Source organism: Tupaia chinensis, unplaced genomic scaffold, assembly GCF_000334495.1.
Source record: "Tupaia chinensis unplaced genomic scaffold, TupChi_1.0 Scaffold000097_1, whole genome shotgun sequence".
Taxonomy (NCBI): domain Eukaryota; kingdom Metazoa; phylum Chordata; class Mammalia; order Scandentia; family Tupaiidae; genus Tupaia; species Tupaia belangeri.
In genome coordinates, this window is record NW_006159559.1 from 6,417,353 (window position 1) to 6,442,154 (window position 24,802).

Sequence of the window (24,802 nt, forward strand, 5' to 3'; positions counted from 1 at the left end):
GAGTTGTCCCTGAATTCCGGGTCCATAATAGCTAGGTTGGGGACTCCTATATGAGTCCACAGAATCCTGTGAGCTCTTATCTTGGTGTTTATCACACAGTATTATAATTGGATGCTTGTTTGTCTCCCCTATTAGACCATATACTACATGACACATGCTATTTTGTCCATTATTTTATTCCAATGTCCAGTATTTGGCTGACAGTACTGAGGCAGACAAAAAGACAAAACAGAAGCGGAGTTCTTTGTCTCCTCCTTGATTTCAGATGATCCTTATAACTGCTTTGGCCAACAAAATATGGCAGAAGTAACTGCCAGCAGCAGCTTTCACTTTCTGTCTCTTACATTAGCTCTTAGAAGCTCAACAGTAACTGGAGTATACTCTGCGAGACTTGAAAAAGGACTATAAAAGCATGAATAGTTTTAAGTGAATCAATTCCCAGATATTTACTTTCTGTATCTGTCTTCCCTAAAATTAATCTGCTAAGAGATGTTGTGGATCTTCAAAGGGATCTCCATTCCCTATCGCTTTTTAAGAATTATTTTATTTACTTTATTTATTTATGTTAACTTGACCAGAGAGAGACGAAGGAAAGTGAGAAATCACCCCCCCAAGGGAAATGCCACACTGCAATCCCTTCTCCTCCATTCTCCTCTCAGGATTTTGTGTATACACCCTCACACACCTGACATAATTTTCTTTTTTAATTATTTATTTAATTTTATTATTGTTGTTTAATTTTCTATCGACAGAGAAAGAGAGAAAGCGAGAAAGCAAGCTGCCAGATCCAGGACTCAAACCATGGTTGGCCGTGTGGGAGTCCAACACCCTAAACCACACCATCACCTGCCAGTCCCCCTATATCCTTTAATACTAGACCTTCTCCTATCTTACAAAAGAAACACTGAATTATCTATCCTGAATTTTACTATAATGTATTTTCCCAAAGCACTAAAACTTTGGGGATTTTAGTAGATTTGGAGAGGCTTGCTTTACCCAGTCTATCACATAATCCTGGTATGAGTCAACTATGGCACTAGAACAAGTGTTTCTTGATTCTGAAGTCAGATTGAGAAGTTATTACTCAATCACATAAAATGTGTTCTATAAATGATTTCTGAGTGATATTTATAGTATTTTTAAAAAGAAATATTAATACATTTATTTTCATTGAAAAATAGAGTCAGATTTTTTTCTGGCTAAAAGTAAGTTTAATTTGTCTAAAAGATTTGATAAAGAGAACTGCTTAGATTAATCAAGTTACATGGCAAATATTTTCCATTAAGTGAATGAGCTAAATATGCCACTTCCAAGTTGTGACAAAGTCTCAGATAAGCACATTTTATATTGGAAAAATATATACTGCATGAGATGTACCAAAACTATTATTTCAAATTTCCCAACAATTTATGAGTATATAATATTAAACAAAAGGTCTTAAGTGAAAGAGTAACAGGTAACAGTGGCCATCAGAAAAGACTTAGTAAACACTTTGGGGGATATTTCTAAGAAATTGAAAAAGTGATGATTCTGATGACTTGATAACAAATCCTTTTACAATTCAGGTAGCTTCAAATTCTTTGCTTTAAACAATTTTAAAGGAGGACATAATTGAGCTGTTGGTAGACTATAAAAAATAAGTTTTCATATACCTGTAGGTGATTTTGGTATATAACTTGGAAAGAGTTATAAGAATTAAGTGCCACTGCTACCATAAAATTCTTCTCTTTCCAGCCACATAAGTAACACATGTATGAATCGGGAGACAAAAACCTCCATTTTATGAAGTGGTTCATGTCTAATAAAATGTTCATATTTAATAATTAACCAGAACTTCACACATTCATCTGTTGTTATATCAACTGTATACTTACAAAAATGTAATAATAAGATGCACTTTTAACAGAGCCTAATTAGAGGCAATATTAATATTAATGTCACCTTATATATGTAGTTGCACAAAAGTATAATGCTTGATGAATAATAGACTTCCAGGAATGAAAAGGTATTACATTAAGATAAAATCATAAACACAAGTGAAGATAAATAAAAATTCAAGAGGATAAAGGAACATCAAAATATTTCTTCTGGGACCAGCAGTTAGCGTAATGGCTATGTTGCTGGACTTCCATATAGTCAACCGCTGTTCGCATCCCGGACCTGGTGGGTTAATACTCACGCCAGGCACGTGTGCACACATGCCCAAGATCCCAAGAGGAGAATGGAAAGAAGGGATTGCGGTGTGGCCATCCCCCCTCGGGGGTGATTTCTCACTTTCTGTCTCTCTGTCTCTCTCTGACTGTCTGGCAAGCACATGCACCCTATAGCAAAAACCTCTCCAAAAAAAAAAAAAAAATTTCTGCTAATGAAGCATTTGTTTTTGTATATTTTAAGAGGGTAATGGGAAGTATAAAACTGTATTTCTTTGAATATATTTAAATAGAAGATGTAACAGATTTATTTGATGTATTAAACCTTTAAACATGCTAAAAATTATATCATTTGGAACTATTCAAACTTATAAAAAAAGTTTTTAGATGTCAAGTTAAGAAAGGCAAGGGGTATACAATTTTCCAAAATTCTCTTACAGGATTTGCAAATAAAATAGCACGATCACTTATGATCTACAGTATTAAACATATATTTGAGAGTTCACTGATGTTGACAGACATGCCCCATTAGTTCTCTATAAAATACAAAACTTCACATTTAAATAACATTCATATCTGAATATGAATAGCCACAGGGGAACAAAAATCTTCAATAAATCAGCTGAGTAACATACCAAGAATACATTTACATCAATTATTCTAAAATGTATAAAATACAATTTTCACATATTTATGATGGAACCTATGAATTTTAAAAGTTAATTTTATTACTTTGACATCATCCTTTTTTAAAAAAGAATTATTTCATTCAGTTTTATCTATTTATTTCAATTTGACCAGAGATGGGGGTGGGAGGTAAGTGAGAAAGCAAGCCACCAGGTCTGGGACTCCAATGGCAGTCAGCCATGTGGGAGTCCAGTGCCCTTAACCACCATGCCACCTGCCAGCCCCCACATCATTATCAAATTAAAGATTTATGTTTACCATAACATGTTAATAACTGCATAATTTCCCAATTGTATAACTATACATTGTCCCATTTACAATATGTTGTAACGAGAAAAAGAAATTAAGTTTCTATCAAGAATGTCTCGTTGGGAAGAGAAATCATTATCATTTGACATTAATAAAACTATCACAGTTACCCTCAATCATTGGAGATTTGAGAATATAGTTATTGGGGATACGTAAATGTACCCTAATATTTGGCAGCATATGAGCAACAAAGTGAATTTAATCTTTTAAGCTCCTACATAAAATAAATTAGTTTTAAATGGAGAGAAACAAGGATGGGGAATAAATAATTATTTTGAAGAAAATATATGAAGCCTTTGAGATCTTAGCCTTCAAACTCTTTCAAGATTTTGCTAATTAATTGTGTCACATCTTTATAGATGGGAAGACAGACAGATGTGTGTTTAGAAAGTACTAAAAAAACAAAGAAAGACTCAAATGATAGTTTTAGCTCCTTTTCTTCCTCCTCAACCCCTACCCCCTTTAAAAAAAAAATTGTTATAGGGCCTGTATGTTCGTCAGAGAGAGACAAAAAGGAAAAGTGAGAAAACATCCACTGGAGGGGATAGCCATGTTGCAACTCTTCTCTTCCATTCTCCTCTAGATATCTGGGGCACCCACAAAAACGTGTCTGGCATGATTTTTAAGCCAGGGTGTTCAAGACTCAAACCAAGCAGTTGGCCATGTATGATCCAGCTGCTTTAACCATCATGCCATTGGCTGGCCCTTTTTTCTCCTCTTAAACTAAAATAAAACAACCAAAAAATTCAATAAAGATTTTACTAAATAAATAGTTTTGAGTCAATAAGTAATACAAGTTTGAGATTCAGTAAAACTTTGAAATCATTCAGACTATAGAGAAATGACAGAAACCACAGAGAGCCAGAAGCTAAGCAAGCTTTACTGTTTCCTCCGAGCTGCAGGTAGGCACCCTGGCTGAAGGTGAAAGATCTCAATAAGGGGGTAAAATGTTATTTATTTATTTATTTATTTATTTAAAAAGACATGGGTCCTCCACTTAGCCTGGGAAGATCTCAGGGACTAATGATTATGTAAACTGTGGGTTTACAAGACTCAATCATTAGAGAAAATACTTGGGGAAGAGGGAGACAGGAAAAAAAGAAAAAATGATCTACGAATAACTACCATGATGGGGGTCCACAGGTGGCGTGGTGGTTAGGGACGCTGGACTCCCATGTGGCTGACCACAGTTCGAGACCAGGACCTGGAGGCTTGCTTTCTCACTCCCCTTTACTCTGTCACAGTTATTTATTCAAGTTGAAAATAAATAAATAAACAAACAAAAAAATAAAGTTTAATAAAATAATTCTTTTTTAAAAAAGTAAGAAACCTACCATGATTGAGCATAAAATATAGTCAAAGTCCAAGAGAGAAAATTTAGTTACTTGTCAAGACTATTAAAAGGGAAACAAACAAACAAAAAAGGTATTTGTTTAATTTTCATAAGAATTTTTCAAATGAATCAATCTATTTTTTGTTTTTTAGATTTTTTTTTCCCCATAGGGCACATGCACTCACCAGAGAGAGACAGAAAGAGACAAAGGGAGGGAGAGTGAGTGAGAAATAATTTCCTAGGGGGAAGAGATGGCCACATCCCAATCCCTTGTCCTCTTTTCTCTTCTTGGGATTTTGAGGACACATGCACACACGCGTGCCTGGTGTGGTTTTTCAAGGTCACTGGTTCCAGGACTCGAACAGCAGAGTGGACACATGGGATCCAGGGCCTTAACCACCAGCCACCTGTTGTCCCTGACTGAGTCTATATATAAAGTACATTGAACAGTATATTAGACGTTGTTTCTAGCAACACTTTATTAAAAGATATAAAAGAGTCTTTCTCTTTCCCATATAGACCCCAAGAAAAACAGAATATAATGTTAAATTACAAATGCCTACAAATCAGACTGAAAAAAATTTTTTTAAATCTATGCTGAGAATAGTTTACTAAAGTATCAGAGACATATGCTCTACTCAGATATTAATATTTGTCTATTGTTTAGGGGGGTGGGAGGGATGTGTGGAGAGAATGTATTTTACCAATTCAAAGTGGCAGTAAGCAGATACTCAGACCTTTGAAATTCTTCATGTAACTTTTTTTGGGGGGAGAGGTAGAGGTTTCTGCTATAGGGCCCATGCGTTCACCAGAAAGACAGAGACAGAGAGACAAAAAGCGAGAAATCAGACCCCAGGGGGGATGGCCACACCACAATCCCTTCTCCTCCATTCTTTTCTCGGGATCTTGGGCAAGCACCAAGCATGCACACGTGCCCGGCATGAGTTTAAGCCACCGGGTCCGGGACTTAAACCACAGTCGACTACATGGGAGTCCAGCGACATAGCCATTACACCAACTGCTGGTGTCCCCTTCATGTAACTGGTTTTTTTTGGGGGGAAAGGTTTTTTGTTTTTGTTTGTTTGTTTGTTTGTTTGTTTGTTTGTTTTTTGCTATAGGATGCGTGTACTCTCCAGAAAGACAGAGAGAGACAGGAATCAGAAAGCAAGAAATCACTCCCCAGGGGGGATGGCCACACCACTGTCCCTTCTCCTTCATTCTCCTCTCCGGATCTTGGGCACACATGCACCGGGCATGAGTTTCAGCCACCAGGTCCGAGACTCAAACCGTGGTTGACATCATGGGAGTCCAACGACATAGCCATTATGACAACTGCTGGTCCCTATTTCGTGTAACTCTTAAACTGACTGAACTAGTTGAATATATATAAATGAGAATTTCAGCAATTTATTCCTATGTTTTCCAGCCACAAAGAATTCTACCCACCATAGTTATTGATAGTTTTCTCTGAACTAAAGATTGTTCTCTGAGATTGCTTGGGGTTTTTGCTTTGTTTTGTTCTTTAGCACATGTATCATTCCAAATAAAAGCAATAAGGAAGTGGATCTACATACTTGGGCATTGCTCATGTTATTGAGTTATTAATGCATACTTCAATATACAAAATATTCGAATTACTTTCTTATTCATGTCACTCATAAAACTAATTTAATTGGTAAAACTTTCCATGTTATTTAATGAACTCTGCACTCTGTTACATGAGGATTAATGAAGGGTAATAAAGGAAAGAAACCACATTACCATGTTGAAGGTTTTGACAGTCAGATATTAGGAATGTGTTACAACTGCAAGATAATAACTGAAAAACTAAATTTGGTAATAAAAACAATCTTTGCCAAATAAAATAAAGTCTATGACATTTACATCTCACTTATCTTACTGGAAAGTCAGTGAACTCATCTGTTCATGTGAAGAAAAGAGAACCCCTCAATATCAAACAAATTCTTTTCTGGGTGGTAATTTCCTTGAGAAACTTTATATATATTGGTTGTTAAGAAAGTCAAGATGCATTTTTGCATAGAAAACAAAAAAATATGTCATGACTTAGACTTAACACTTCCATCTTTTTCAGAAACATTTGTATTTCCTTAAAAGTACCAAACATGACACCCTGGCAATGAGGCAGTATAGCATATTAATGTTCTTTATGTTCTAGGATTATTTATAAAAACATATTTTCAGTACTTTCATGAATCTTGATTTACATCTAGAAATATCTTCATTAATGATATTTATAATACATAAGTTGCATTGTCATAGCTTTCAAAAATTCAATCCTCAAAAATATAATTTTTTTTGAGGGGGGGGATGTTAGAAGCTGTAAGTTTTAAAAGGCTGTATTAGTTTCCTAGAGCTGCCATAACAAATTACTACAAGTTGGGTTCACAAAGTATTTAATGGTTCATATAATATCTATACTTTACCATTCTTAAATTTTACCAAGTATCTGCATTTTATCTAATTATGTTCAATTATAACTACTCTAATCATTGTTAAACTCAGTTTCAATATTTAGACATTTCTACTTCATACATTAAGAATTTGATACTTGAGAACTAACTGTAGATCTATCCAAACTTTAGATAAATCACTTTTTAAGTTCTTTGCAAGTTCTTCTATCCACTTCATGTCTGAAGAAAGGTTTAAGTGAGACTATTTATTAAGCATAATAACAATATTCATTTTACAGATGAGTAAATTAAAGATCAGAGAACTTATTTTGTAGATCCAAGATCATACGTTATTAAAAAAGCAATACAAGACTGATCCATTAGTGCAATGGTTAAGTGCTGTCCACAGGAAGCCAGATCCCACATGGTTGATCCTGACCCCAGTGACTTAAAAAACATACCAGGCATGTGAGAGTGAATGTATGCCTCAAATCCTGATGAAATGGAGGAATAGAGGAAAAAGTACCACAGTATGACAACCCTTCACCACTGAGGGGGGAGGGTACTTCTCTGTCCATCTCTGACTCTATCTCTCTCATGAATGTATGTACCATCTGGCAATTAAGAAAAAAAAATAAGCAGTGGAGGAGTTCAAACCAAGCCTTTTAGATCCAAAGCACATACTAAGCTTGCAATGTTTATTTTGAACTATAATGCCCATTTATCTTTTTGATTAAAAACTCTGCTAGTTTTTACTGGATTCTGGGGTAGAAAAGAATAGAGTTGCTATCCTAAAAAAAAAATAACGAAAAAGAAACAAAACCAATAATAATAATAATAAACCCAGGCAATAGAAGCACAGAAAATTAGTCACTACATCTTAGTGTGACATAGACAGTACACGTGCCCCAGGGGTTTGGACTACACTCAACTTGGGGTAGGATCCCCCCCAAAAGCCTCAGAAAGCATGAACATTTTGCGAGTGGAGTGGATCACTGAACTTAGTTGTATGTATTAAGAAAGAAATATATTATAGAGAAGAGGGAAAATATATTAGATTTAGTTCATAGAAATGAAAGTTTTGAGCCAATGAATTCATAGGGGATATGGAGAGGAATATATTAGATAAGGAGGATAAGACTGACAGTGTTTATATTCCTGTAACCAAAAGAGCAAGATGAGCCAAAAACACAGCTGGAGTTCAAACCCAAGGCACATAAGCCCCAGCTAAGACTGAATTGTGTAGGCAGAATTACAGAGCTCCTCCCTTACATTAATAATATTTTAATTTAAAAAGTAGGTGAACAGAAATAAAATGAATAATATTCAGTGGCAGGATAAAACTGGTCTGGTTGACTCCCCCTTGTGGGGAAAAAACAAGGGTAGGTTCAGGATGGACTGATGCAATAGACCAAGTATAAGATCATGAAAAGACTGACTTGGGTTATAAATAAAATGAATTGTATTAAGCCTGCAAACTTGAGAAATTCTGTGTACAACAGCTCTTCTCCAGCTAAATCTTCCAGCCGATGTAGTTAGAGTTACTGTAAATATACTCTGTTCCAGCCTCTCATTTCTGCTTGTTTATCCACATGGCAGCCAGAGTAATCTTTTAAAACTTTAATTGGATACTCTCATTCCCCTGCTTCAAATAGCTCAATGGCTTTCCAAATGGATTAAGAATTACAATGAAACTCCACCATGACCACAAGGCCCTGCATGTAACGCCTGCCTACTCTAAGTCTCATGCTAGCCCACTCCTAGGCCTTTTGAACATCCTACTCCCTCAGCCTCAAATTCTTTTTTCATGTTTCACAACCAGATTCCTCACTCTTCAAATGTCAACTTAAATATTATCTCAGCAGAGACACATTCCTAACTATTTGAAAATAAATCTCGTTATTATTTATCATCGTTATGTGCTCATTTCTTTCATTTGACAAACTCTTCTCATGTATTTCTTTGTGCACTTGAATATTACCTATACATTCTTCAAAACCAGGAAATCCTTTCATTACTGACACTTAATGTTTATTAAAGTGCCTGGCATATAGTAGACACTGAATAAGTTTCTAGTAAGGAGGGAAGGGGGAGGGGAGGAAATAATAAATACAGAGAATCAGCAAAACAAATTTGAAAATCTAGAAGAGTTGAAAAGAAAACAAGGCCAGCTTGGTGGTATCATGGTTAAGGCAATTAGATCCCACGTGGCCAACTGTGTGGTTCGAGTACAGGACCCAGCAGCTTAAAAAATATACTGGGTTGGGGCCAGCAGATGGCATGGTGGTTAAGGTTCTGAACTCTCTCACATGGCTGACCATGGTTCAAGTCCTGGACTTGGTGCCTTGAAAATCACACCAGGCGCATATGCACATGTGACCAAAATCCCAGGAGGAGAATGAAGGAGAGTGGATTGTAGCATTTGTCATTTTCTCTCTGTATGTCTCTCTCTGTCTCTCTCTGGCAAGTGCACATGCTCTATGGTGAAAATCTTTTAAAAACAATCCACTGGTCATGTGTGCATTCATGCCCAAAATCCGAAGAGGAGAATAGAGAAGGGATTGTGAAGTGGCCATCCCCCTTGGGGGTGTTTTCTCACCTTCCCTCTCTCAGTCTCTCTGGCAAGCACAAATTCCCTACGGCAAAATTTTAAAAAGAGGGACAAGAAAACAAAGCAAGAAATTTCTAGAAGAATAAAGGGGCCAAAAACAATTAACAACTTCTAAAATAAGGTTTAAAGGGAAATATTTTTCATTAATCCAATTATTGTCAGAAAAACTTTAAAGTGAGCTCATAGTAGAACAATATTTGTATGAAATATCTATTAGGATTAAATTGTTTTGGAGAGCAATATATGAAGCTTCACATGCAAGCTCTTCAGTGTTTGAGAGAATAATCTTAGGTAACAAATATAAGCTATCATCTTAGCTTTTGATAATCAGAACACATATTAGTCAATAAGAAAAGGCACAAAAGGCTGTATAACAGAGTGTAGCTTTTCTGAACAATTTGTTCCCAAGGTAAAAAATATAAACAATCTAAGATAAGAAGACCTATTATTGGTCTGGAAGATTGTGATGGCTAATCCCATGTGTCCACTTGGCTAGAGACAGACTATAAATATGTGGTCATACATTATTCTAGATGGTTTTGTGAAAGTAATTTTTAGATGAGATTAACCTTTAAATCATTAGACATTAAATAAAGCAGATTAACTGCCATAATATCTATAGGCCTTACCAATCACTTGAAGGCCCTACTAGAAAAGACTGACCTCCCCTGAAGGAGAGGGAATTCTACCAATAGATTATCTTTGGATTCAACCTATAGCATCAGCTCTTCCCTGGGTTCCTAGCCTGATGGTCTATCTTACAAACTTTGAACTTGCTAAGTGTGTGTGTGTGTATGTATGTATGTTTATTAAGTATAAGTAAATATAATATATAATCACTAGAAAAGTCATGACGTGCTTTTCTATGCAAAAATGCATTATGACCGTATGTGTGTGTGTATGTGTGTGTATATTTTAGATATACACACACACACACATATGTACACATACATACTATTGATTCTGACTAATACAGAGGATTAGGAGGTAGAAAACTTGAGTTCAAGTCCTAACTCTGGCACTTACTACCTATGTGAATTTTCTTTAGAATAATTACTTTCAATTATAAAATGAGCAGATTTTTAAAAATCAACTACCAAGCCAGCCTGTGGCCTGGTGGTTAAGGCAGCTGGATCCTACATGGCCATCCACGTGGTTCAAATCTCAAACCCAGAGACTTGAGAAACACACCGCACACCTGTGTGCACATGCCCAAAACTCCAAAAGGCGGGAGAAATGGAGAAGGGACTGTGGTGTGACCATGCCTCGTGGGGATGCTTTCTTATCAATGAATAATTCTAAAGGTTTAACCCTCTGCCAAAGTTTTTTTAAAAAGAAAAAAATCAACTACCAAATATCATTGGCTCCATGTCCGCATAGCACACCTCAATTATTACTTCCAAATAAATGTGAACTTGAACTGTTAGGTAATACATAAAATAATTTTACATTAGCTCTCCTTTAGTTATTCATTTTAAAACTAACAGTATACTAGGCCCAGTCACAGTGGCACAAGTAGGGTTGCTGCTGTGAGATACTGGATACATGTGGGGTGCCCGGATTCAGATCTCAGATCGACTGAAAGCTTCAAGCACACCTGCAGTGACACCTGTGATTCTAGCCGGCTGGAAGATGAGTACCTTAGCTGTCAAGGGTACCTGTCTCTGTCTCTGTTTCTTTCTCTCTCTCACAAAAGACATAAATTTAAAAAAAAACTAGTACCCACACGTGGGTACTGTATGAGCAACCAATTAATTAAGCATAAATAAATAGATTGCTGTTCTAATAAACTCCTAGGTGTTTTTCATGGTAGAAAACATGGGAAACAACCCCAAGGGACACTGACCTCATCAGAGAGATGGCAGTTATTTGGCACATTGTCAATAAAAATTAACCGCTTTGGATAGGGAAATAATATACTGACACATTTTCAGCTTTAAAAATAAATTACCTCATTTCATGGTGAAAATGTCCTAGTCCACAAAATAGCACTAGTCTTGTAAAATATGATACTCTTAAATTATTATAAATACCATTCATTCTGCCACCAGGCAATCACATTAAGGCTGAGATTTATATTGTTAAATGAGAAATTTATTTGTTTAGAAAGAAATTAAATTCAGTAATTTTTGTAATTTAAATAATTATATAATTTGAAATTCTATAGACTTTTTATAAATTTGAATATCTTAATTATAAAATATTATTATGTGATATAGACCTAAATATAGAATATTACACTAAAACTGATTATTTCAACCATACCTTTATTTTAAATATTAAAAACATATACTACAAAATTACCTATGTCTAACAATTTTACAAAACATTTTTAAGGTTCATAAAAGAATTCCTTGCCATGAAATAAGCCTTTAAATTTTCAGAAGCATACTTCAGAAGCATATGAAGAATTTTGGAAATAAAATAAAAGTAAAAGGTAACCTTGCTCTTTCTCCTCACCTGGTGAAATGGGTGGCAGAGACCAGTGGGGGAGGAGAGAAGCACTGCCTCAAAGCAGTAACTCTAACAATCTCCCTACCAGCTGAACTTCGACTAAATTAGAAAAAGCAAACCAAAAGGAAAGTTTTAAAGCATATACAGAAAAACAAATCGTTTGCAAAAGTATATAAAAAATAGGAAATTAGATCAGAAGAATGTAATTACTTCAAATGAGAAATGGAGAAGGGACTGTTGTGTGTGTGTGTGTGTGTGTGTGTGTGTGTGCGTGTGCACGTGTGTGTGGTTTTGGCTTTTCCCTTAGACAGGGTCTCACTGTGTTGAGGTCCTCCTACTTCAGACTCCAGAGCCGCTGAGACTAGAGACAAAGGACCCGTAGTCACACTTTTTGGTTGAACTGGGAATCAAACCTGAGATCCCCATGTGGTCCCAACCTGCAGAGCAGCAGTGTCCAACATTAGCCTTTACTGTGGCTGGGTCCTACATTAGACTTTTATCCATAAATGTTAGAAAAATGTTGAAAGCAAACATTGTAGCCAGTATACAATTGTGTAAACTGATTTGTATTTGGATGGGTATTAGGAGGACAGAGTAAAAGTTTATATGAGATTGGCCTTTAAAACACTTTATATCTGATTAAAACACATCTTGTTTGAAATCTATTGTTTTTAATAATTCTTGAAATTGTGATATAAGTTGTAATTTAAAACTTTCTAAGTTAGAAAGCAGAGTTATTTGAAACAATGTATGAATTAGCTGTCCTTTAGATGTTTCAAATTCCTGACACTATTCATTTGTAAGCTACTTTTTTTTTTTGAGAGAGAGATTTTCACTGTAGGGCGCGTGCACTCGCCAGACAGACAGAGACATAGAGACAGAAAGCGAGAAATCACCCCCCAGGGGGGATGGTCAGGCCGCAATCCCTTCTCCTCCATTCTCCTCTCGGGATCTTGGGCACGCACGCACACGCGCCCGGCGTGAATTTTAACCCACCGTGTCTGGGACGCGAACCGCGGTTGACTGCGTGGGAGGGAGTCCAGTGACATAGCCATTACGCTAACTGCTGATTCCCTCATTTGTAAGCTACTTTTAAAAAACATCCATGGGATTTTCTTATTAAAAGTGGCCTTACTGGGAACCAGCAGTTAGCATAATGGCTATGTCACTGGACTCCCTCCCACGCAGTCAACCGCGGTTCGCGTCCCGGACCCGGTGGGTTAAAATTCACGCCGGGCGCGTGTGCGTGCGTGCCCAAGATCCCGAGAGGAGAATGGAGGAGAAGGGATTGCGGCCTGACCATCCCCCCTGGGGGGTGATTTCTCGCTTTCTGTCTCTATGTCTCTCTCTGTCTGGCGAGCACACACGCCCTATAGTAAAAACCTCTCTCAAAAAAAAAAAAAAAAAAAAGTGGCCTTACTGGTTTACAATCCCACCCAATGCAAGACTCTCACTTATAACATGTATGGTCAATGATTATTCAAATTCCTTGAATATTCCTTAGCAATGATGAAGAAAAAGGGTCTATTCTGGTGTCAGATAAATTACCAGAAACTCTTTCAAAGTAAAATCTATGTCCCTGTTAATGACTTACAGTTAGTGATTTTATTAGGTTGTCAGGAAAGTCGTGACGTATTTTCCTATTTTTATGCACAAATGCTTCATGACTTTCCTGACAACCCAATAGTTGTACCTTCTGAGGCTCTATCATACAAGTATATACTTTCCTCTACATGAAAATCTTTCAAATAATTAAAGATTAAACCGTCAAGCTTTTTCTTTTGGGCTAAACACTCCTATTTCCTCCAGCTCTTTCTCATATGACAAGTTTTCAATGACTGTCACTACTAAGGTCTGGGATCGGGGTTAGGATTATCAGAAGGAAATGGTAATTTGTTCCTGACTTCCAACGTTTCAAGTAAAAGTGAATCTCCAGTACCACAGAATGAAAAGGTCTCTTCAGCTCAACCTGCAGCTTTTGAAGTAGCAAAGCCAGTAGATTTTCCTAGTCCAAAACCTATTCCAGAAGAAATTCAATTTGGTTGGTGGAGAATTATTGACCCAGAGGATTTAAAAGCTTTGCTCAAAGTGCTACATCTCAGAAGAATAAGAGAAAAGGCACTGCAAAAACAAATTCAGAAACACTTGGATTATATTACCCAAGCCTGCATCAAGAATAAGGATGTTGCTATGATTGAATTAAATGAAAATGAAGAAAACCAGGTAACTCGAGATTAGTGGAGAACTGGTCAGTAGAAGAACAAGCTACGGAGATGAATGTGAGCATCCTTCAACAGGTAGAAGATCTAGAAAGGAGAGTCGCATCAGCAATTTGCAAGTAAAGGGTTGGATGTGTCCAGAGCCTGCATCAGAAAGGGAGGACTTGGTATATTTTGAACATAAGTCATTTACTATGTTGTGCAAGGAGCATGATGGAGAATTTACTGGTGAAGAAGAAAGCAGTGCACATGCTCTAGAACGGAAGAATGACAACCCCCTAGATATAGCTGTAACCAGGCTGGCTGATTTGGAGCGGAACATTGAAAGAAAAATTGAAGAGGATATTGCTCCAGGGCTCAGGGTATGGAGAAGGGCATTATCAGAAGCTCGCAGTGCTGCACAGGTAGCTCTGTGCATTCAGCAGTTACAGAAATCAATAGCATGGGAAAAATCAATTATGAAAGTTTACTGCCAAAATCTCTGAATATATCTTAATTTGTGACCCTTAATTAATGACCCAGCAAAAACATGCTTTCAAAACTAACTACAATATTCTAGATGTGATCTGGGCATGTGGTGCAAAGTGATGTACGAACTATCACCAATAATTTAAAATTTTCCTTTGTTTTACTAATGAAAAACGAGATTCATAAATTCTATTTAAAACTATGTAGTCTTCTTAAAAAATGGAAAAATAATGCTGAAATTACTATATTTTCATAAATACAATCTGGGAGAAAACTTGGCAATTTTTCCCAATTCTCCATATAATATATGTAAACTTAAGTCAAAACACCTGGCTGTACCACACAGATTGCAGCAAAGTTATTCTTGGATCCAAAACTTAAATTTCCATTCAAGTTTTCCACATTTAAATTCTGTAAATGAATACAGAGGCTCAATGAACTGTTACTTTATATTTTTAAGAGCTTTTTACAGTAAAAGATAAGTTTCACTGCCTTGCTAAAAAGATTTATATGTCTATGCATAAATTTAGACGACACTTAGGTCTTGATGTAAAGAGCTGATGTTTGAATCATGTCTACATTTTTTCCATTCTCCACATTTTTCCTAATTAAGGCAATGCTTAGGAAAGAAGATAGTCTAGCATATTAAATTACTTCTGGGCGCGGGCTAAATTTTCAGCACTTAAGGAAAAGAATACTCTACTTCACGCCTATTTAACACAAGTCACAGATACATTTTTACAAATATACCATTTATTCTGCTCAGAAAAAATATTTAGCTAAAATTAGTAGTTTAAGCAATCATCATACTCTACATCTCTGTGAGTGAAAATCAATTTTCTGTAAATAATAATATCCAACTAAAAAATCAACTGAGGTAACAGTAAAGATTTCACTAGTCCTGACATTTCATCTAACTTGTTACAGCTTTGGGAAAAAAATTCCGTGGTGTAGCTCTTTTTCTAATACATTATAATATCGTTTATACAAACATTAAGCCTATTGTAAGAGAAATAAATGACTAAATAATATTATATAAATAAGTATAGATCAAAGTCAAAAGCTTAGTACGATGAGTAAATAATAAAAATGTTATTAAGATCTGATATTAAAATTAAAAGGATCACTTTTCTGGGGCCAGCAAGTGGCATGGAGGTTAAGGCACCAGATTCCCATATGGCTGTCCACGGTTTAACTCCCGAACCCAGCAGCTTGAAAATCACGTTGGGCGTGTGCGTGAGCATGCCCAAAATCCTGAGAGGAGAATGGATGAGAAGGAATTGTACAGTGGCAATCTCCCTTTGGGGTGATTTTCTCACTTTCTCTCACACTTGTCTCTCTGTCTCTCTCCAGCAATGTGTCCTATAGCAAAAACCTAAAAATCAGTCAATCAATCAATAAAAATCACTTTTCTGAAAACAAGAAAAAGTTAATTACGGGGTCAGTAGGTGGCATGGGGGTTAAAATGCCAGACTCTCACATGGTCTATTGCGATTTGAGTCCTGGAAGTGAAAGCTTGCTTTCTTACTTTCTCTCTCTCCCTCTCTCACTCTGTCCCTCTCTGGTGAGCCCATGTGCCCTGTAGCAAATTTTAAAAAATAATAATGATTCTTTAAAAAGTCTATTGTGGGACCAGCAGATGATGCGGTGGTTACAAGGCTGGACTTCCGTAAGTCCCAGACCCAGCGACTTGAAACTCACACAAGGCATGTGGATGTGTGTGTGTGTGCACCCAAAATCCCAAGAGGAGAATGGAGGAGAAAGGACTGTCATGTGGCCATTCCCCTGAAGGGTGAGACTTCTTGCTTTCTCTCTGTCTTTCTCTGTTTGTCTGGTGAGAACACACATCCTATAGCAAAAATCTCTGTCTCAAAAAAAAAAAGAAAGAAAGAAAGTTAATTATACTGTCATCCATAAACTATCTGATTAACTGGGAATTTCCAACGATGTAGGTAATTAAAATACAGTAAAATAAATAAATAAATAAATAAAAGTTAGAGACTAAACCATAAGTGTAAAGTCAAAAATATGCCCTGGCTCTCAAAAGTCTCCTAAATATTTCTAAAGTTCTAAAGAGGCCCAATGAAAGAAAGCCAGATCTAATAAAGAATAGTCCTGGTTCACCTAGACAGGTCTGATATCCAAGACTACATAATGGCTTAGGGCCTTCTCTTACTCTTCCCAGAAACTCCCATTCTAGACCACGAAAAAGACTAGCTCCTCCTGAAAGTCAGACGATCTATGAAAACAAGAGATGTCTATTATCTTATAGGCATTAGATCACAGACCAGTTTATATCAAAATGGTCCAATAACAAGTAAAATAGTACTAAACTATTAAAATGTTTGTACCCACCCCCTAATTCGTAAGTTGATTTCCTAATCCCCAATGAGATAGTTATTAGGATTTGAGGACTTTGCAAGGTGATCATATCTAAAGGAGCAGAGAGCACATGAATGGAATTAGTGCAATAGATGGAGAGAATGTGGTTAATAGACAATGGAAAACATGTAAATAAACTGAATGGGTTATAGAGTACTATGATTTAGTAAAAACTGATGATAATTAAATATATACTTCAAAATAATTAGAAGAGAGAAATATAATGGGTTATAGAGTACCATTATTTAGTTAAGATTGTTGGTGATAAATATATATATTTCAAAATAATTAGAAGAGAGAATAGCTGAAAAGACCCCAATGAGTTCAAAGTTATACTGCCTATATATTTTTTTTCTTTTTGTGCTTGTTGGAAGGCATATGTACTCACCAAAGACAGAGAGAGGAAGAGGAGAAAGCATTTTCCATGGGAAACAGTCATCTTGCAATCCCTTTTCCTCCACACGCATGCATGCACATGAACCTGAAGTGTTTCTGGTCACTGGATCTGGGCCTCAATCCGTGGGGTCAACCACGTGGGATCCAGCTGCCTTAACCACGAGGCTACAGAACTGGCTAGCCTATATTTAATCAAAATTTGATTTCCCTACTGTTTGATTCTTTGGAATGAGTCTAATTTCTCTCAGATCTACCATTTGCAGGAATTTGCCTGTTAGAAAATGCTTAATTTGCCTGTTTAAAATGATTCAATCATAGGCAAAATAAAGAATATACCAATGCTTTACATTTTTCTATGTAAGAGGTTGAGCAGAATAATACTGCTACTATTTCTATGAGGTGGCAAACAATATATAGTATTTGAGCACAAACTAAGTTTAAATAGCATAAGAAATACAAGAATATTGTATGAAGTATGATCTCTTCTTTCTAGAAGCTTACAATACAGTTGGGACTGTTAAATGGCAAAATACCAACAATGAGATACCAGGGAGATGAAGAGTACTTCGATAGAACATTAGAAGTATCAGAAGTAGGAACATGATTAACTGCTAAATATATTTTATGACAATATATAGCTAATAAGTAAGAGGGAGGTGATGCTTGGACAAAACAATGTAAAAATATAGTCAGAAATATAGTACAAATTTTCCAAAGAAATTTAATAAACCTTCCTTAGCAGTCCTTTATATATATCTGTATTATCAATTTGAGCCAAACTTTTCTTTGGAAAAAAAAAAAAAAAGCTCCACAGAATATAAGTAATTTAAGTATAAGAAGCTCAGTATTCCACAAAAATGCAAAAAGAATTATCTCAAGCTTCTAAAAATTATACCTCTATGTGTAAATTAACCATGATTAGTAGTGTTGAAATAAACAGATCACACTATCAAGTACTGGAAATTCTACAAGAATTAAAATGTAATGAGTACACGGGAATGACACAATCCAAGCCCAACAACATTCTTAAAAATGATTATCCATGACATCTTGAAAAACCCATACAAGGTACCTATGCCAAAGAGAGAAAAAATTCCACCCCAAACCAATAAATGGATATTCCAGCATCCATTTAAGAAAAACACACTCACATTGAAAATAGAGTCATTCATATGAAGGAGAGGGGAGAGCATAGGAAGGGAAATTAGGGAGAAAAATAGAGAAGTAAGACATTTGTGGGATACAGCAATGGTTTATTACCTGTTGATGATAACATGTCTAGTATCCTCAACTGGACTAGTGTGAAGTGTACTTCATGCTGAGTAAATTCACTTTACAAGCTAAGGTGTGTATAGTGATTGAATGTATGAAATAAATTAAAAACATTTTAAAAGAATTTACTTTTGTATCTTTAGTGAGATTTAATGCCATGTTAAAAATAAAAACTAAACATCTAGCAATAGAAAAGTACCATATCATTAAAATATATATTAAAAATACAATCAAAAGATGCACTCATTTGGGGCTGGCTCTATCGCCTGGTGGTTACGGTAGCCAGATTCCACATGGCTGACCTCATGGTTCAAGTCCTGGACCTGGGGGCTGGAGAAACAAGCTGGACATGGGTGCATGCATGCCCCGAATCACAACAGGATAGAGAAATAGAGGAGGATTGCAGCATGACCATTCCCCATGGTGAGTGCTTCCTCCTCTCTCTCTCCATATCCCTCTGTCTCTCTGTCAAGCACACACACTCTCTTGTAAAAATTAAATATACACATACCTGTTCATAACTGCATCTATATTAAGCTTAGTATCTGAAGTACTATTAACCCTTAACTTTCATTTATTGTGTCCCTATGTGCTACCACCAAATCCATTCAAAATAAATCTAATAAAAGGTATAATCTTCTTGTTCACTTTCTATATGCCTTAGAATACCTATTGTAATAAAAAGATTTAATAGATATTTGTCAATTTGGGAACTGAAATTAAAATAGTTCTGATGCCAGAAAGATCCACTGTTACTTGAACACATTCACAATTCCCTTTCTAACTAAATACATCTAAATTTATGTCCAATAACTATTTAAAATAGATTTATTTTCCTGTAATTATGGGAGAAGCCATGAGAATTATCCAATGGAAAAACTTCAAAATCATCTAAAGTTCAGCAAGGTACACACATTAAAAAGTAGTATGGGGCCAGCAGGTGGCATGGTGGTTGCAGTGGCTGGACCCCACAGGGCCAGCTGTGTGGTTCAAGTCTCAGACCCAGCAGCTTGAGGAACACAGTGGGCACATGTGCGTGCATGCCCAAAATCCTGAGAGGAGAACGGAGGAGAAGGGGTGGTGGCGTGGCCATACCCCAGTGGGTGTACTTTCTCACTTCGCCCCCTCCTTTCTCCCTCTCCCAGGCTCTGGCAAGTACTTGTATTCTCTGGCAAATTAATTTAAAAAGAAAAAGAATTTTTACAAAAGCACTATGACAGGAAACTATCATAAAGAAATCATGTAGACATGGTTTTAGAAACTTTATTGTCTTAATTAGTAAAGCATTTCTTTACTTAAATTACAAATATTATGGAAAAACTGAAAGAATAATATGAATATACCCTCCTAGATTTAACATTTGTAAGCATTTTGCCACAGTGCTCTACTACTCCCTTTCCCATCTCTTCTCCCCTTTCCCAGCCAGCCAGCTATCCATCTCTCCATCTTTCCATTTACTAATTTATTTCTGAAAAAAAAAAACCTGTAATATATTAGTATTTCCATATAAAAACAAATGATGTTAACTCAGATAAATAAAGAATATTATGGTCTTATAAATTCAGTTCAGTATTGCCACCAAATGAGTTGGATAAAATCAGGTTTTGTCTAAATGAGATTTTTTGGTGTTTTTTCCGTGTTTGGTTTTCAATGTTTTGGAATTTCAAAAAAGTAGGTAAGTGGTTCTGGGCTGCAGTGTTATTCCTAATTATAGATGAAAAAAATGAAGCACATAAACATTAAATTCCTCATACCAGCCTAATGCAAGCAAGTATTGGCAAACTAATAAGTGAACACAATCTACTTTCAACCACTACTTTAGCAAGCCTTAGTCTAAAAGAAGAATGCTGTGCTTTATCTTTATCCCATTATTACCCTCCTACTCTGAGCCACCATAATCTCACTGGGTTTATTGCAATAGCCTCCTAAGCAGCCTCTCTGAAATCTCTTTTTTTTTGCTAGTTTAGTCTATTCTGAACACAGCAGCCAGAGAGTTCTTTCAAAATATTATCATATTGGGACCAGCAGATAGCATAATGGTTATGTTGCTGGACTCCCACATGGGGGACCATGGTTCAAGTCTCAGACCCAGCGACTTGAAACTTACACGGGGCATGTGTGCATGTGTACTCAAAAGCCCAAGAGAAGAACAGAGGAGAAAGGCTTGTGGTGTGGTCATCTACCCTGGGGGGGATGATTTCTCACTTTCTATCTCTCTCTCTCTCTGTCTCTTCAGTGAGCATACACACCCTTTAGCAAAAGTTCTCTTTAAAAAAATTAAAAATGATCAGATCATGTTATACCCCTGCCAAAGACCATTTAAAACTTTCTATTTAACTATAATAATAGTGAATGGTAACGTTCTTTCAAATAGCCTACAAGACGTCCTAGGATCTATATCCCCCAAGGAGGATGGCCACACTGCAATCCCTTCTCCTCCATTCTCCTCTCGGGATCTTGGGCATGTATACACACGCATCTGACATGAGTTTAAGCCACCGGGTCTGGGACTTAAACTGTGGCCGACTACCTGGGAGTCCAGCAACGTCGCCATTACACTATCTACTGGTCCCAATAAATATTAAAAAAAAAAAAGAAAGAAAGAAATCCAAATTGGTTTAGAACTACTTTCCTGTGATCTTAAATCTCGAGATAAAAATATTATATTACTTAATTTTTATATACATTTATACTTGACATAAATATACATGTTCTGTTTTATTTTTGTTTTGTTTTGATTTTTAGAGATTTTTGCTCTAGGGTGCGTGTGCTCCCTGGAAAGACAGAGAGAGACAGAAAGCAGGAAATCACTCCCCGGGGGGATGGCCACACTGCAATTCCTTCTCTTCCATTCTCCTCTCAGGATTTCAAGCACACATGCACACATGCCAGGCATGAGTTTAAGCTGCCAGGTCTGGGACTTGAACTGCAGTAAGCTACAGGGAGTCCAGCAATATAACTTTTATGCCATCTGCTGGTCTCTATACTTAATAGTTTTTTAAATACAGTTTGAATTAGAATTTTCTAAACTTAAATTTTATTAGGTATTTCTTTTTCATTTTTGTTTTTATTTTATTTTAAGTTTTTGCCATCAGTTACATGCGCTGACTAGAAAGAGTCAGAGAAAAGGAAAGTAAAGAATCACTCCTCCCAGGTGGGACGGTCAGGTTCCAATCCTTTCACCATTCTCCTGTTGGGATTTTGGGCATGCATGCACATGTGCCCAGTGGGATTTTCAAGCTGCCAGGTCCAGGACTCAAACCATGTGGGAGTCCAGTGTCTCCCATGCTATTTGCTGGCCCCAATAACTCCTAAAACCGAAGAGGAGAGAACACTTTCAAATTTATTTTATGAGGCCGGAATTACTCTCATATCAAAGCCAGACAAGAACACTGTAAGGGGACCAGTAGTTGGTGCAATCGCTATGTTGCTGGACTCCCATGTAGTCAACTGTAGTTCGAGTCCTGGACCCGGTGGCTTAAACTCACACCAGGTGCATGTGTGTGTGTGTCCAAGATCCCAAGAGGAGAATGGAGGAGAAGGGATTGCGGTGTGGCCATCTCTTCTTGCTTTCTGTTTCTCTGTCTGTCTCTATCTTTCTGGCAAGTACATGCGCCCTATGGCAAAACCTCTGCAAAAAAAGAAAAAAAAAAAAAAAAACACTGTTAAGAAAAGAAAAAGAAAATTACAAGCCAATATCCCTGATGAACACAGATACATAAATCCTCAGCACATAACAAATCAAATTCAACAGCACATTAAAAGGCTCATTCACATGATCAAGTGAGATTATCCCTGAGATTCAAGGATGGTTTAACATACATATCAATACATGTGATATACCGTATTAGCAGATTAAAGAACAGGAACCATATGATTATGGCCCAGTTGCAGTTGCACAAGTGGTAGGAAGTTGCTACACAACCCTGGAGCCAGAGGGGAAGCCCAGGTTCAGATCTCAGGTCAATATGATTATGCCAGGCATATCCACACACGCCCGTCATCCTGGATGGCTGGGAGGCTCGGACAAGGGTCACAATGTGGTGAAACCCTGTTAGACTCTCTCAAAGGTACCTGTTTGCCTCTCTCATGCTCTTTCTCTCTCTCTCCCTCATATGCACACACACACACACACACACATTAAATAAATAGAATTAAATAACCATATGATCCAATCATACAGAATAGAAACAGAAAAAGCATTTGACAAGAGTCAACATCCTTTCACCATAAAAATTCTCAAACTGATACAGAGTAATACACTTCAACAATAAAGGACATACATGAAAAGGCCACAGCTAACATCACATTTAATTGTGAAAAATTGAAAGCTTTTCCCCTGAGATTAGGAACAAGATAAGAATGTCTTAAATTTCTATCAAGTCCTGGCCAGAGCAATTAGGCAAGAGAAAGAAAATTAAAAGCATCCAGACAAGAAAGAAAGAAGTTAACCATCCCTGTTTGCAGGCAACATGATTTTTTAAAACTTGTTACAAGGCATGCAGGACTGCCAGAGAGAGACAAAAAGAGAGAGGGGAGGGGAGGGCAGTGAGAAGGCACTCCTCAGGGGGATGGCCAAGCTGCAATCCTTCTCCATTCACCTCTCAGGATTTTAGCATGTAGGCACCATGACATATTTCTCAAGCATGTATTTCATAAGCAGGGACTCAAACCACTCATCAGACATGTGACATCTACCTGCCTTAACCACCACATCACTGGCTGGCCCAGCAACACAACCATATATGTAGAAAATGCAAGACTCCACCAAATAACTATTATAACTAAAAAATGCATTTAGGAAAGTTGAAGGATACAAAATGAACACACAAAAACCTATGTTTGATTTCTGTATACTCACAACAAACTATACAAAATAGAAAACAATTCCATTAACAATATGTACCAAAAGAAAATATATACTTAGGAATAAATTTAACCAAGTAGGCAAAGGATCTGTACAACTAAAACTATAAAAGATTGATAAAAGCAATTGAAAAAGAAAGAATGCAAAGATATCCTATGCACATACATTGGAAAAAATAATAATGTTTAAATGTCCATACCACCAAAAGCAATCTACAGTTTTGGTGTAATCACTACCAGAATTCCAATGACATTTTTCCTAAAAATTGAAAAAAACAATGATAAAATTCATATGGAACCACTGAAAAAAAAAAAGCCAAAGAATTCTTGAATGAAAAGAATAAAGCTGGAGGCATCACACTACCTGATTACAAATGTAAAGTATCCAAAGGAACCAGGCAGTGGCATTAAAATCAAGCATATAGGCTAACAGAACATAATAGAGAACCCACAAAATGCGTTCATCTATCTACAACTGATTTTAACAAGGTACCAATGTACTAAATATGTAAAAGGAAGACTGCTATATCTAAAGAGAGATACAGAATACAATATACTAATTCTTGGACATTTCAGCACTCCACTCTCACCACTGGACAGGTCAAGTAGACAAAAAAATAAACAAAGAAATGTAGGAGCTAAATGATACCATAAACCAAATAGATATGACAGACATTAATAGAATATTTCACTCAACAACTACAAAACATATTTTTTTCTCAACTCCACAAAGAACATTTCTGAAGACTAACTACATAATAGGGCTCAAAAGAAGACTTGGCAAGTTTAAAATGATAGAAACTATGTCTAGTATCTTTTCTGACAATGAAATTAAACTTAAAATCAACAACAAAAAGAGGCTTCAAAAATATACATATATATGGAAACTAAACAATTTACTCCTCAACAACTTCAAAACTATTGAAGAAATTAAGACTAAAATTTTAAATTTCTTGAAACTAATGATAATGAACACACATCTCTCCATAATATTTGGAACACAGCTAAAACAATCCTAAAAAGGAAGTTTATAGCAATTAGTGTTCGCAAGAAGAAAAACATAAAGATGGCAAGTAAATAACCTACAATACAGCTTAAGGAACAGAAAGTTCAACAAAAAAAACTCCAAAAGTCCTACTGGGTTGTCAGAAAAGTCATGACATATTTTTCTAAGTTTTCATATGCAAGAATGCATCATGACTTTTCCAATGACCCAACAGAAGAAAGGAAATAATGAAGATTAG

The 24,802-nt window shown here is 36.3% G+C and overlaps 1 protein-coding gene across 1 annotated transcript in view; it reads right to left on the minus strand.

The window, feature by feature from the left end:
* Positions 1–24,802, minus strand: part of ME1 (malic enzyme 1) — a gene marked incomplete at its 5' end in the record, with an annotated part of 151,168 nt that overhangs the window by 119,822 nt on the left and 6,544 nt on the right.